General features: G+C 31.8%; 1 protein-coding gene across 5 annotated transcripts in view; it reads right to left on the bottom strand.

Annotated features, from left to right (window-relative positions):
* The window catches only part of LOC108741340 (growth arrest-specific protein 2-like), a 64,749-nt gene that overhangs the window by 9,088 nt on the left and 42,420 nt on the right, over window positions 1-13,241 (bottom strand). The gene's annotated exons all lie outside the window — the stretch shown is intronic.

The following is a 13,241-nucleotide window of genomic DNA, read 5'->3' as shown; positions in this document are numbered from 1 at the left end:
TTTAGGCTTATGCGGACTGACATTTTATTTGAAAGTAAAGTGTTGTTGTATCTTTCGAAAGATAATTTGCCGCTATTTAATAGCTAATTAGTTAGTTAAAAAATTGTTGTTTCTTATTTTTAAAAAATATTGAATGTTTTGCTAATTTGATGGATTGAACGGGAAATTTTCAGGATGAACGGGAAATTTTCATCAGTGATTTGCGGACGATAAATGAAATTTTACTCCCTTTCGGGGGGGGTGTTTTGCTGCTAATCCCTGAAAAATTATTTCGTTTACGAATAAATCGGGAAATTTCATCTCCCTAGTCTCTCTGGCGGATTTAATGTAGAACTGCTTGTAATAAAACAAAATGAGAGTGAATATTTTCGAACTTGAGTTCCGTTTTGAGAAGCTATGCTCAAAAAAAGAAGCTCATCCTTCTCACTAGTAGCCAGTCAACAAAGCAAAATAAATACTTCTTTTCATTTTTATTCGTAAATTTTCTTTTTGTTCTTATTTTCTAATAAAAATTATAAATGTTATTTGGATGGATTATTGAATTAAATTGCAAATTCCCAAGGACGTCACAGCAAAAATAATCTGCATTAGTAGATACCCAAATATTTTTATCAATAAGGGAGTTAACTGAAATACAAAAACAAAAAAACAAAACGTCAATTCTGAAGCTGGAAAATCGCTCTTGAAGTCTACCGCTAATATGTCCTATGTGTACATAAAAGTAAGAGCAGTATTTCAATTTAATTCTTCNAATAAATTTGTATTAAGAATAAGATTTAGTAATGATTATCCGTGATTTGATATTACGAAAAGTTTTAGGAACAGGCACTTATTAAATTATTATTAAATGATGTAATGATAATGAGATGTGCGTTTTAATCACATATTCTTTTTTGTATAAAATTACAAAAGTGAACTTACAAAACTAGCGAATATACAAGGTGTAGATGCTACACAAGTTGCAATACTTAAAGGTACGATTAAGTTTTCAGTTTTGCAGCTATTGCAAAATGTGAAAGCAGTCTATCTAAGGTATAGTTTGCGTTTTTAGCTTAATTAAAAGAGGCGCTTTGCAAAAAAAAATTATTAGCGTTTGACGGAATCGTTTGGTGGTGGACTGCAATATTTGGCACGGATATGAAGGTATTTGGGGGCACTAGCGGGTCTACTTGGCGAGTCTTCGCTACTTCTTGTCACTACTTTCACCTGACATGGATCGTGACGTAATAGAAAGTGATCGAGGGTATCCCAGCCTCCTCCCACTCGAACCATCATGTGACGTCCTTTCAAAAGCTATTAAAAATAAAAATTTAAAATTTTTAAATTAATCCTAGCTAAAGTAGTGATATACGTTACAAATTACATTTCGGGCGTTTGACATGGAAAATTCATTAAAATTCAAAAAAGAAATTAAAATTCATTCATCAATTATTTATTATTTAATAATGAATAACGATAAGCAGTAAATAGACATATGCGTAATGTTACTGGGTAATTACGTAAATTAAAACCAACTGTTAATTACTGACAGTTTGAAATTCCTTTCTAAATGTTCTTAAATATATTGCTTTGTTGAATTAACGAATGTTTCTTTTATTAGAGTTTAAATTCATAAAAGTATGCAAGGGAGAGTCCAAGCAGGCACAATCCTTTCATGAAAGGGGTTATAACTTTAGATATTGAAATGCCGCAGGCGATCGATATCGGCGGCACTTTGGATGTATCCGAAAGTGGCGCGGCGAACATGATAGACATGACAGAAAGAAGTTACGAGAAGTTTCCAGAAATACAAATAATCGGGAATTCACTTCTAACTCTAAATAAATCAACTAAAAACGCACCCGTACAAACACGTTTCGTCCAGCGATGTTGTACTTTCCTTCGCCAACTTTACTGACGTTCAACTTTGAACATTTGCCGTTGGCGCAGTTACAATTTTTTTGCATTAGTCGAGCTGCCTGTTGAACTTTTCGGTCAAGTTCGGTCAGGGCCACGTCACCACCGCCACCCACCGGGGTTGTAACTGTCGGCGTTGGGGTGATTATTGTCGGAGTAGTGACAGGTTCGATCTCGGCATCGGGATCTTCTCCGCTACCCCTAGACCATTCGTCTTCTGTGTTATCGCTTGGAACGCCGTCGCTTGCACCCCCTACAGGTGGTAATGAAGGTAATGCGTTACCTTCCCCGCCACCGCCCCTGTCTGGTAAGTGTAACGACGGCGGATCCCAGCCACCAAAAGAATTCGACAATATTGCCGATGACGAACTGCGAACGAAAAGGATCATTAATAAGTGATATAAATTAACGTAAATGTTAAGACTACTGTAAGAGTGAGCTTTTCGGAACAATTTTTAAAATTACTAATTTCATTAAAACTGATTTCAAGTGAGAAGGGTTGATTAGGGTACTTTCAAGGACTACCTAATAGTAGAAAATAGAGTCCCGATTATTTCTCATAATTTGATTTCAACCTAAATGTTAAGACCTACTGTAAGACTGAGCTTTTAGGAACAATTTTTAAAATTACTAATTTCATTAAAACTGATTTCAAGTGAGAAGGGTTGATTAGGGTACTTTCAAGGACTACCTAATAGTAAAAAATAGAGTCCCGATTATTTCTCATAATTTGATTTCAACCTAAATGTTAAGACCTACTGTAAGACTGAGCTATTAGGAACAATTTTTAAAATTACTAATTTCATTAAAACTGATTTCAAGTGAGAAGGGTTGATTAGGGTACTTTCAAGGACTACCTAATAGTAGAAAATAGAGTCCCGATTATTTCTCATAATTTGATTTCAACCTAAATGTTAAGACCTACTGTAAGACTGAGCTTTTAGGAACAATTTTTAAAATTACTAATTTCATTAAAACTGATTTCAAGTGAGAAGGGTTGATTAGGGTACTTTCAAGGACTACCTAATAGTAGAAAATAGAGTCCCGATTATTTCTCATAATTTGATTTCAACCTAAATGTTAAGACCTACTGTAAGACTGAGCTTTTAGGAACAATTTTTAAAATTACTAATTTCATTAAAACTGATTTCAAGTGAGAAGGGTTGATTAGGGTACTTTCAAGGACTACCTAATAGTAGAAAATAGAGTCCCGATTATTTCTCATAATTTGATTTCAACCTAAATGTTAAGACCTACTGTAAGACTGAGCTTTTAGGAACAATTTTTAAAATTACTAATTTCATTAAAACTGATTTCAAGTGAGAAGGGTTGATTAGGGTACTTTCAAGGACTACCTAATAGTAGAAAATAGAGTCCCGATTATTTCTCATAATTTGATTTCAACCTAAATGTTAAGACCTACTGTAAGACTGAGCTTTTAGGAACAATTTTTAAAATTACTAATTTCATTAAAACTGATTTCAAGTGAGAAGGGTTGATTAGGGTACTTTCAAGGACTACCTAATAGTAGAAAATAGAGTCCCGATTATTTCTCATAATTTGATTTCAACCTAAATGTTAAGACCTACTGTAAGACTGAGCTTTTAGGAACAATTTTTAAAATTACTAATTTCATTAAAACTGATTTCAAGTGAGAAGGGTTGATTAGGGTACTTTCAAGGACTACCTAATAGTAGAAAATAGAGTCCCGATTATTTCTCATAATTTGATTTCAACCTAAATGTTAAGACCTACTGTAAGACTGAGCTTTTAGGAACAATTTTTAAAATTACTAATTTCATTAAAACTGATTTCAAGTGAGAAGGGTTGATTAGGGTACTTTCAAGGACTACCTAATAGTAGAAAATAGAGTCCCGATTATTTCTCATAATTTGATTTCAACCTAAATGTTAAGACCTACTGTAAGACTGAGCTTTTAGGAACAATTTTTAAAATTACTAATTTCATTAAAACTGATTTCAAGTGAGAAGGGTTGATTAGGGTACTTTCAAGGACTACCTAATAGTAGAAAATAGAGTCCCGATTATTTCTCATAATTTGATTTCAACCTAAATGTTAAGACCTACTGTAAGACTGAGCTTTTAGGAACAATTTTTAAAATTACTAATTTCATTAAAACTGATTTCAAGTGAGAAGGGTTGATTAGGGTACTTTCAAGGACTACCTAATAGTAGAAAATAGAGTCCCGATTATTTCTCATAATTTGATTTCAACCTAAATGTTAAGACCTACTGTAAGACTGAGCTTTTAGGAACAATTTTTAAAATTACTAATTTCATTAAAACTGATTTCAAGTGAGAAGGGTTGATTAGGGTACTTTCAAGGACTACCTAATAGTAGAAAATAGAGTCCCGATTATTTCTCATAATTTGATTTCAACCTAAATGTTAAGACCTACTGTAAGACTGAGCTTTTAGGAACAATTTTTAAAATTACTAATTTCATTAAAACTGATTTCAAGTGAGAAGGGTTGATTAGGGTACTTTCAAGGACTACCTAATAGTAGAAAATAGAGTCCCGATTATTTCTCATAATTTGATTTCAACCTAAATGTTAAGACCTACTGTAAGACTGAGCTTTTAGGAACAATTTTTAAAATTACTAATTTCATTAAAACTGATTTCAAGTGAGAAGGGTTGATTAGGGTACTTTCAAGGACTACCTAATAGTAGAAAATAGAGTCCCGATTATTTCTCATAATTTGATTTCAACCTAAATGTTAAGACCTACTGTAAGACTGAGCTTTTAGGAACAATTTTTAAAATTACTAATTTCATTAAAACTGATTTCAAGTGAGAAGGGTTGATTAGGGTACTTTCAAGGACTACCTAATAGTAGAAAATAGAGTCCCGATTATTTCTCATAATTTGATTTCAACCTAAATGTTAAGACCTACTGTAAGACTGAGCTTTTAGGAACAATTTTTAAAATTACTAATTTCATTAAAACTGATTTCAAGTGAGAAGGGTTGATTAGGGTACTTTCAAGGACTACCTAATAGTAGAAAATAGAGTCCCGATTATTTCTCATAATTTGATTTCAACCTAAATGTTAAGACCTACTGTAAGACTGAGCTTTTAGGAACAATTTTTAAAATTACTAATTTCATTAAAACTGATTTCAAGTGAGAAGGGTTGATTAGGGTACTTTCAAGGACTACCTAATAGTAGAAAATAGAGTCCCGATTATTTCTCATAATTTGATTTCAACCTAAATGTTAAGACCTACTGTAAGACTGAGCTTTTAGGAACAATTTTTAAAATTACTAATTTCATTAAAACTGATTTCAAGTGAGAAGGGTTGATTAGGGTACTTTCAAGGACTACCTAATAGTAGAAAATAGAGTCCCGATTATTTCTCATAATTTGATTTCAACCTAAATGTTAAGACCTACTGTAAGACTGAGCTTTTAGGAACAATTTTTAAAATTACTAATTTCATTAAAACTGATTTCAAGTGAGAAGGGTTGATTAGGGTACTTTCAAGGACTACCTAATAGTAGAAAATAGAGTCCCGATTATTTCTCATAATTTGATTTCAACCTAAATGTTAAGACCTACTGTAAGACTGAGCTTTTAGGAACAATTTTTAAAATTACTAATTTCATTAAAACTGATTTCAAGTGAGAAGGGTTGATTAGGGTACTTTCAAGGACTACCTAATAGTAGAAAATAGAGTCCCGATTATTTCTCATAATTTGATTTCAACCTAAATGTTAAGACCTACTGTAAGACTGAGCTTTTAGGAACAATTTTTAAAATTACTAATTTCATTAAAACTGATTTCAAGTGAGAAGGGTTGATTAGGGTACTTTCAAGGACTACCTAATAGTAGAAAATAGAGTCCCGATTATTTCTCATAATTTGATTTCAACCTAAATGTTAAGACCTACTGTAAGACTGAGCTTTTAGGAACAATTTTTAAAATTACTAATTTCATTAAAACTGATTTCAAGTGAGAAGGGTTGATTAGGGTACTTTCAAGGACTACCTAATAGTAGAAAATAGAGTCCCGATTATTTCTCATAATTTGATTTCAACCTAAATGTTAAGACCTACTGTAAGACTGAGCTTTTAGGAACAATTTTTAAAATTACTAATTTCATTAAAACTGATTTCAAGTGAGAAGGGTTGATTAGGGTACTTTCAAGGACTACCTAATAGTAGAAAATAGAGTCCCGATTATTTCTCATAATTTGATTTCAACCTAAATGTTAAGACCTACTGTAAGACTGAGCTTTTAGGAACAATTTTTAAAATTACTAATTTCATTAAAACTGATTTCAAGTGAGAAGGGTTGATTAGGGTACTTTCAAGGACTACCTAATAGTAGAAAATAGAGTCCCGATTATTTCTCATAATTTGATTTCAACCTAAATGTTAAGACCTACTGTAAGACTGAGCTTTTAGGAACAATTTTTAAAATTACTAATTTCATTAAAACTGATTTCAAGTGAGAAGGGTTGATTAGGGTACTTTCAAGGACTACCTAATAGTAGAAAATAGAGTCCCGATTATTTCTCATAATTTGATTTCAACCTAAATGTTAAGACCTACTGTAAGACTGAGCTTTTAGGAACAATTTTTAAAATTACTAATTTCATTAAAACTGATTTCAAGTGAGAAGGGTTGATTAGGGTACTTTCAAGGACTACCTAATAGTAGAAAATAGAGTCCCGATTATTTCTCATAATTTGATTTCAACCTAAATGTTAAGACCTACTGTAAGACTGAGCTTTTAGGAACAATTTTTAAAATTACTAATTTCATTAAAACTGATTTCAAGTGAGAAGGGTTGATTAGGGTACTTTCAAGGACTACCTAATAGTAGAAAATAGAGTCCCGATTATTTCTCATAATTTGATTTCAACCTAAATGTTAAGACCTACTGTAAGACTGAGCTTTTAGGAACAATTTTTAAAATTACTAATTTCATTAAAACTGATTTCAAGTGAGAAGGGTTGATTAGGGTACTTTCAAGGACTACCTAATAGTAGAAAATAGAGTCCCGATTATTTCTCATAATTTGATTTCAACCTAAATGTTAAGACCTACTGTAAGACTGAGCTTTTAGGAACAATTTTTAAAATTACTAATTTCATTAAAACTGATTTCAAGTGAGAAGGGTTGATTAGGGTACTTTCAAGGACTACCTAATAGTAGAAAATAGAGTCCCGATTATTTCTCATAATTTGATTTCAACCTAAATGTTAAGACCTACTGTAAGACTGAGCTTTTAGGAACAATTTTTAAAATTACTAATTTCATTAAAACTGATTTCAAGTGAGAAGGGTTGATTAGGGTACTTTCAAGGACTACCTAATAGTAGAAAATAGAGTCCCGATTATTTCTCATAATTTGATTTCAACCTAAATGTTAAGACCTACTGTAAGACTGAGCTTTTAGGAACAATTTTTAAAATTACTAATTTCATTAAAACTGATTTCAAGTGAGAAGGGTTGATTAGGGTACTTTCAAGGACTACCTAATAGTAGAAAATAGAGTCCCGATTATTTCTCATAATTTGATTTCAACCTAAATGTTAAGACCTACTGTAAGACTGAGCTTTTAGGAACAATTTTTAAAATTACTAATTTCATTAAAACTGATTTCAAGTGAGAAGGGTTGATTAGGGTACTTTCAAGGACTACCTAATAGTAGAAAATAGAGTCCCGATTATTTCTCATAATTTGATTTCAACCTAAATGTTAAGACCTACTGTAAGACTGAGCTTTTAGGAACAATTTTTAAAATTACTAATTTCATTAAAACTGATTTCAAGTGAGAAGGGTTGATTAGGGTACTTTCAAGGACTACCTAATAGTAGAAAATAGAGTCCCGATTATTTCTCATAATTTGATTTCAACCTAAATGTTAAGACCTACTGTAAGACTGAGCTTTTAGGAACAATTTTTAAAATTACTAATTTCATTAAAACTGATTTCAAGTGAGAAGGGTTGATTAGGGTACTTTCAAGGACTACCTAATAGTAGAAAATAGAGTCCCGATTATTTCTCATAATTTGATTTCAACCTAAATGTTAAGACCTACTGTAAGACTGAGCTTTTAGGAACAATTTTTAAAATTACTAATTTCATTAAAACTGATTTCAAGTGAGAAGGGTTGATTAGGGTACTTTCAAGGACTACCTAATAGTAGAAAATAGAGTCCCGATTATTTCTCATAATTTGATTTCAACCTAAATGTTAAGACCTACTGTAAGACTGAGCTTTTAGGAACAATTTTTAAAATTACTAATTTCATTAAAACTGATTTCAAGTGAGAAGGGTTGATTAGGGTACTTTCAAGGACTACCTAATAGTAGAAAATAGAGTCCCGATTATTTCTCATAATTTGATTTCAACCTAAATGTTAAGACCTACTGTAAGACTGAGCTTTTAGGAACAATTTTTAAAATTACTAATTTCATTAAAACTGATTTCAAGTGAGAAGGGTTGATTAGGGTACTTTCAAGGACTACCTAATAGTAGAAAATAGAGTCCCGATTATTTCTCATAATTTGATTTCAACCTAAATGTTAAGACCTACTGTAAGACTGAGCTTTTAGGAACAATTTTTAAAATTACTAATTTCATTAAAACTGATTTCAAGTGAGAAGGGTTGATTAGGGTACTTTCAAGGACTACCTAATAGTAGAAAATAGAGTCCCGATTATTTCTCATAATTTGATTTCAACCTAAATGTTAAGACCTACTGTAAGACTGAGCTTTTAGGAACAATTTTTAAAATTACTAATTTCATTAAAACTGATTTCAAGTGAGAAGGGTTGATTAGGGTACTTTCAAGGACTACCTAATAGTAGAAAATAGAGTCCCGATTATTTCTCATAATTTGATTTCAACCTAAATGTTAAGACCTACTGTAAGACTGAGCTTTTAGGAACAATTTTTAAAATTACTAATTTCATTAAAACTGATTTCAAGTGAGAAGGGTTGATTAGGGTACTTTCAAGGACTACCTAATAGTAGAAAATAGAGTCCCGATTATTTCTCATAATTTGATTTCAACCTAAATGTTAAGACCTACTGTAAGACTGAGCTTTTAGGAACAATTTTTAAAATTACTAATTTCATTAAAACTGATTTCAAGTGAGAAGGGTTGATTAGGGTACTTTCAAGGACTACCTAATAGTAGAAAATAGAGTCCCGATTATTTNTTTATATTTAAAATAATATATTTTTTCGTGTAATTAAGTTGTTTGTTAATAAGTAGTTGTTAACTAAAAAAACTAACTAGTAAACAATGCATGCCGATGTTTACACACCAGCAACTGCTACTGCTACAATAAATAACAGGTTTTGAAATGTTTGTTTACTAATAATTAGGTGTACTTTTGTTTAAAAGATACATTATTAGAGCCGCTATGGACACCGTTATATCTGCATGTAGGTATATGTTTTGGTGTTACAGTTTTCAGTAAGTTTGTAGGCTACTGTTACATATACTGTACACCATTTAAATAACAAATATGCAATTGGATATTACCTTGGATGCACTACATGTACTTTACCATTTCTCATTTCCAATTTGATTCTTTTTAAAATTATTTATGTAGATAGGTAAAATGATTAATGGTAAATTAAATGTTATTCTTATTTTTCCTTTTTAGCTTTCTGTATTTAAAAAGCAAAAAGGGAATCACCCTGAAAACTTATTAATAAAACAGACAATATTTTGTAAAACTACGTATGATGATGAATCTCGCAGACTGAAAAGATGTTCAAGGCGCGGGTTGACCACCCCTGGTATAAAGCATAGGTTTTCATCATGAGACAATGAAATATCTTGATAGGATCTCATTATTTCGGAACAAGTTTTAGATAAAAGTTGTATCATATTGAAGGAGTAATCAAATACTCATCTTGAATATGACCTTAATATTAGTTTTAAAGTTATTTGAACGTCAAGTCATGTTTTTTAAAACGATAATGCATATTTTTGGACCTTGCAATAGAATGGGTGGATTTTTTTAGTTTAAAAACTTTCGTGCGCGCCCCTTTCTAACCTTGCGCCCTAGGCATATGCCTAGTTTGCCTTACGGATAATCCGCCGCTGAAAATACTTGTATCACAATTGGTATAGTGTATGATAGAAATATTGTTAAGATTCATAACGTATCTATCCACTTTTCATATTTCAGATCATGTAAAAACCCATTTAACAGCTATTGTATTTAGGTCTAAAAAATGGGATGCAATATTCTATTACTATTTACATTTCTAAAAATATGAATAAAAAACTGCACGTCATAAAATTATTTCAAATATTTATGCTATTTCTTGTCGATACACATTCGGGTATACTTTATAGCTAGAATTTTGCTCTTGTTTATTTTATAATCCGATTATTTGCGAATGCAGTTTATTTCAATTTTATGGTAGTTTGAATTCTATTTTTGTAAAGGTTTAGAATATCTATTGTAGTAACGGTAGATTTGGAAATTTCGTCAGGCTATGTCATTAGCCTTTTGCATTACCTGTGCTACCCCTGCCCTCTCAATACCACCTTCCTTTAGTCAAATTTCTTACCACTCCTCTTAACCAATGATTGGCGCTAAATTAAAAATTCACCACCCTCTATTGCAACACCACTTTTAACTTCAGAATTAATAAATATTCAAAAACATATATTGTAGCCAGTCCATTTTTTCATGTTACATCTTCGCACATTTGGAACAACGATATGTTCCAGGCCCGTAATGAAACAAATTGTACGATCAAATTTACAAAGACGATTTGCGAGCTCAATTGTCACTGGATTGAAAAATTCAATTCAAAAACAATTTTTTGTTGTATTCTGTGTCAGGTAACCATGGTTCTTTTTTTATTATTATAAATGGGACGCCCCGTATAGTGTATGTATACACATAAAACAAGTACATAGATCCATTCATACATGTTTGAAGGTGGGGGGAGACATTTTTCTACATATATTTATATTAGACGCAATAAGAATCGCAAATGAGGTAAACGTAATGGGAGTCCTTAGGCACTATAAGTTAACTTTTTTCTTGTAGATTAAGGTTCAGTTATGGTGGGTAAAAGTTTCTCCCCCTCTTCCACAAGAAACAGAAAAAAGGTTAGGTTATTATTAATAAAGGTTCTCTTTTTCCCCCTATACAAAGAAACAACCCTCCTATCCCTTTCGACTCAAGCTAACCTAATAAACATAATTACCGTTTACCCCCTTTTAAACTCCCATTTCCGTTCCCCCACATTCAAACATCCACTCCAACCCCAACAACAATCTTCAAAAGATAAAAATTTCTTTTGGCGTCAAATGTTCCTGGAGCCCCAATTCTAAATAATTACCCATTTATTTATAAAAAAAATACTGCTTTACTAATTAAAAGAAGCCAATTGTAGAATATTATTTAAATAAATAAAAATAGGTGGGTAATATAATTATAAATCCATTTTTTACGCAACTGAAGACAATTACCATTAACATAAATTAATAGCGCTACCGCTCAATACAATTTAACTTTTAATGACCAGTGGGTTGATGAGGCTTGAACATTCGACATTATTTTCTAATTGACTTGAGCATAAGCTCCATCAGCATAATAATTGTTCAACATCGCGGCAACACGTCATTGTAATCATAACTAACAAACAAGAGTCTTTCACAAGAACGTTTCGTAGGAAAATTATGAAATTCACACATAAATACGTAGTCAATAACGACTTGTTACGAACCTGAAAACGATCTCACCTGTGAGAAGTTTAAAAATCTTTAATGTCACTTCTAATATTGACTGAAAAATTAACAATAAAAACTAGTCAAGTACGAGTCGGATTCTCATTTCGTGGGTACTATTGAAAACTCTTTAAAGTCCACGAAAAAACATATATACGATTTATAAATTTTTTTATTTAAATAAAATTGTTGCGTGACATTCGGATGTACAGAGCTTTTAAGTGGATTGACATAGCATGCTGTGCCGATTGGCCGGTTTGTTCCTATGATAGGGGTACCGCTCAAAGCTCAAACGTATTTTGTTGTCTACAGAACAATATTCATTGAATAATTTATTTGCACTTTACGGGTAACAACAAAGAAAACGATATAAAAAGGAAAGAGTGCATACATAGAATTTGTAGATTTATAAAAAGCTTTAGACAATGTTAAATGGGACAAGATGTTAAATGTACTTAAAAATGTAGGGATGAGTTACAAAGATAGAAGAGTGATACTTAGTTCATATAAAGAGTAACGGACAGTTATTGAGCTGAAGCAGCAAGGTAGAGAAGTAAATATTATCAGATGTGGGATGTTCTAGTTTTAGGGAAATGCGAAGATTAGCTCAGGATAATAAGGAATGGAGGTGCGTGTCCAACCAGTTTTAGGGCTGACGACCTTATGATGATGATGATGAATTTATTTGAATAGTTTATACTTTAAAAAATCTTTGGCGGTCCAGCTTGTGACCGAACCTGGACCACCGTGTTAGTTGCCGACTGTTGTTCTAAAGTATAAGTTGTAAGAAATTTTAATAATCATTAGAAATTGTTTTTACGATTGGTAATCAATCATGATCGAAAGGGTCAAAATATTTTAACAACATGTTTGACAATTAAACAGTAAAAGATATTTTTAAAAAAGGTTTTTAGGGTTACTTGCTGATTTAGAATGATGCTCAGGAAACTGTTAAACATTACGTACAATATCAGATCACGACCTCACGTGCACAGAAGGGTCAAAGGTTAACTTCCGCTTTATACGACGGACTATGTTATACGGTAGTATACGTACTCACGTTCCATTAAAACATCTTGTAGCCATCACTTATTCCAAATCGAGCAGCTACTCTTTAGAAAACGAAAGAACAATAACTTGCGACACTTTAAGAATCTTTGCAATTAATTTTTCTTTTCTTTTTTTAGTTCTTAATATTAATATATTGAAATATTTGTTACTATCACTTACAAGTACCACTCAACGTCTTTTAAATATAGCAGAATTGGTGAGATTACATTCAATGGAAATTTCGACTATGATTCAGTTGACAGAGGGTAACTTTTAAATATGTTAAAAGTAGATAAAATAGAAGAGGGAGTGATAAGTAAAATAATGACATTGCGTAGGGAAACGATAAGAGCATTTAGCATAGAGACAAAAAATATACTGGATGTAAGATAAGTGTCATCATCATCATCATAAGGTCGTCAGTCCTAAGACTGGTTGGACACGTACCTCCACTCTTTCCTGTCCTGAGCTAAACTTCGCATTTCCCTAAAACTAGAACAGCTCACATCCTTAATTAGGTCTACCTCTACCCCTCTTAACTCCTGTTTCTGCCTC

This window comes from Agrilus planipennis, unplaced genomic scaffold (genome assembly GCF_000699045.2).
Source record: "Agrilus planipennis isolate EAB-ADULT unplaced genomic scaffold, Apla_2.0 scaffold269, whole genome shotgun sequence".
Taxonomy (NCBI): domain Eukaryota; kingdom Metazoa; phylum Arthropoda; class Insecta; order Coleoptera; family Buprestidae; genus Agrilus; species Agrilus planipennis.
This window is presented reverse-complemented; position numbering and strand designations above follow the sequence as displayed.